The following is a 2748-nucleotide window of genomic DNA, read 5'->3' as shown; positions in this document are numbered from 1 at the left end:
GTAGTGTGTTAACTATACAAAAAAAGACACTGTACAGTTTAAAAACAAATCTTACACAGCCTTACATTTCAATTTTTTTCTTTAAAAGGAGTGAGTTGTGTACAGGGGGGTTAAATGTTTTATAGACAAGAAAAAAAATTGCGCTAGAACCAACTTATTCATCTTCATCGTCCTCTTCTTTTTTTTTTGCCGCAAATTAGCTGTAGTATGTTACTTCTACAAATTTTCCATGAGCATGTGACCAGGTGAACATAGAGATAGGGCCATTTCCAGTGTCCTGGGACATCTTCCTCGTCTTCCTTCTCGCCCTCATCCTCTTCATCATCTTCCTCTTCCTTTTTCTTGCTCTTTTCAGCCTTGACCACCCCCTTTTTCGCTGCATCAGGTTTTCCTTTAGCTCTGTAGGCAACAATATCTTTCTCGTACTTCTTCAGCTTGGCAGCCTTCTTGTCCTAGGGCTGCTTGTCATCTGCTGCAGTGTTGTTCCACATCTCTCCTAGTTTCTTTGCAACATCGCCAACAGATAAGCCAGGATGCTCGCCTTTGACTTTGGGGCGGTACCCAGAACAGAACAAGAAGGCCGAAGGAGGCCTCTTGGGTGCATTGGGGTCCTTGAACTTCTTTTTGGTCTCCCCTTTAAGGAGGATGTAGGTTTTCATTTCTCTTTCATAACGAGCCTTGTCAGTCTTTGTCATATCTTCAAATTTGCCCTTTTCTTTAGCAGACATGGTCTTCCACCTCTCTGAGCACTTCTTGGAGAACTCTGAGAAGTTGACAGAAGCATCCGGGTGCTTCTTCTTGTGCTCCTCCCGGCAGGTTTGCACAAAGAATGCATATGAGGACATTTTGCCTCTCGGCTTCTTAGGATCTCCTTTGCCCATGTTTAGTTGATTTTCCTCCGAGAGGCACAGAGTCGCCCAGTGCCCGTCCGGCTCTCGCTTGCCCCAGTGCTGTCTCTATGGAGCTCAATGCACTGCAATGGCTGTGAGAGCGGGAGCCAGATGAACCACCCTTTTTAAATTTATTTTTTTTTTACACTCCATATTTTATTCCCTGCCCCCATCTACCCTCCGACTGATCCACATCCCACACCTACTCCCCAGCTCCCTGTCTCCACTTGGATGTCCCCACCCCCCACCCCACCTGACCTCTAAACTCTCTGGGGCCTCCAGTCTCTTGAGGATTAGGTACATCATCTCTGAATGCAGACGCGGCAGTCATTTACTGTGTGTGTGTTGGGGGCCTCATATCAACTGATGTGTGTTGCCTGTTTGGTGGCGCAGTGTTTTAGAGATCCCGGGGTACAGATTGAGATTGCTGGTCCTCCTACAGAATTGTCCTTTTCAGCTTCTTTCAGCCTTCCCTAATTCAACCACAGGGGTCAGCTGCTTCTGTCCATTGGTTGGATGCAAATATATGCATCTGACTCTTTCAGCTGCTTGTTGGGTCTTTTGGAGGGCAGTCATGCTAGGTCCCTTTTTTGTGAGTGCTCCATGGCCTCAGTAATAGTGTCAGGCCTTGGGACTTCCCCTTGAGCTGGATTCACTTTGGGCCTGTCACTGGACCTTCTTTTCCTCAGGCTCCTCTCTATTTCCATCCCTGTAGTTCTTTCAGACAGGAACAATCATGGGTCAGAGATGTGACTGTGGAATGGCAACCTCATCCCTCCCTTAATGTTCTGTCTTTCTGCTGGAGGTGGGCTCTATAAGTTCCCTCTCCCTACTGTTGGGCATTTCATCTAAAGTCCCTCCCTTTGAGTCCTGAGAGTCTCTCACCTCCCAGGTCTCTGTTGCATTCTGGAGGGTCCCCCCAACCTATTTCCAGAGGTTGCCTGTTTCCATTCTTTCTGCTGACCCTCAGGGCTTCAGTCCTTTTCCCTCACCCAATACCAGATCAGGTCCCCCTCTCCCCCGACTCCCCACCCCATCCACTCTCTCTCCCAGGTCCCTCCCTCCCTCCCCACTTGTGATTGCTTTCTTCTCCCTCCCAAGTGGGACTGAGGCAACCTTGTCCTAACTTGGGCACTTTAGCCTTGTTGACCTTTTTGAGTTCTGTAGACTGTATCTTGGGTATTCTGTACTTTTTTTGTGTGTGTGGCTAACATCCACTTATTAGTGAGTACATACTATACATGTCCTTTTGAGTCTGAGTTACCTCACTCAGGATGATATTTTCTAGTTCCCTCCATTTGCCTGCAAAACTCAGGATATCTTTGTTCTTAATAGCTGAATAGTATCTCATTGTGTAAATGTACCACATTTTCTGTATCCAGTCTTCAGTTGAGGGACATCTGGGTTGTTTCCAGCTTCTGGCTATTATTAAATAAAGCTGCTATGAACATAGTGGAGCATGTGTTCTTGTTATATGTTGGAGCATCTTTTGGGTATATGCCCAGGAGTGGTATAACTGGGTCCTCAGGTAGTACTATGATCCAATTTTCTAAGGAACCGCCAGACTGATTTCCATAGTGGTTGTACCAGTTTGCAATCCCACCAGCAATGGAGGAGTGTTTCTCTTTCTTCACATCATCGCTGGCATGTGATGTCACCTGAGGTTTTTAATCTTAGCCATGCTGATTGGTATAAGGTAGTATCTCAGGGTTGTTTTGATTTGCATTTCCTGATGACTAAGGACTTTGAACATTTTTTTAGGTGCTTCTTAGCCATTTGAGATTCCTCAGTTGTGAATTCTCGGTTTAGTTCTATTCCTCACTTTTTGATTGGGTCATTTGGTTCCTGCAGCTTCTTA

At 46.0% G+C, this 2748-nt stretch overlaps 1 pseudogene; it reads right to left on the bottom strand.

Moving 5' to 3' along the window:
• Nucleotides 1-154: 154 nt before the first annotated feature.
• On the bottom strand, nt 155-881 carry LOC110313963 (annotated as a pseudogene).
• Nucleotides 882-2748: the final 1867 nt, after the last annotated feature.

The sequence above is a fragment of the Mus pahari genome, chromosome X, assembly GCF_900095145.1.
Source record: "Mus pahari chromosome X, PAHARI_EIJ_v1.1, whole genome shotgun sequence".
NCBI lineage: Eukaryota > Metazoa > Chordata > Mammalia > Rodentia > Muridae > Mus > Mus pahari.
This window is presented reverse-complemented; position numbering and strand designations above follow the sequence as displayed.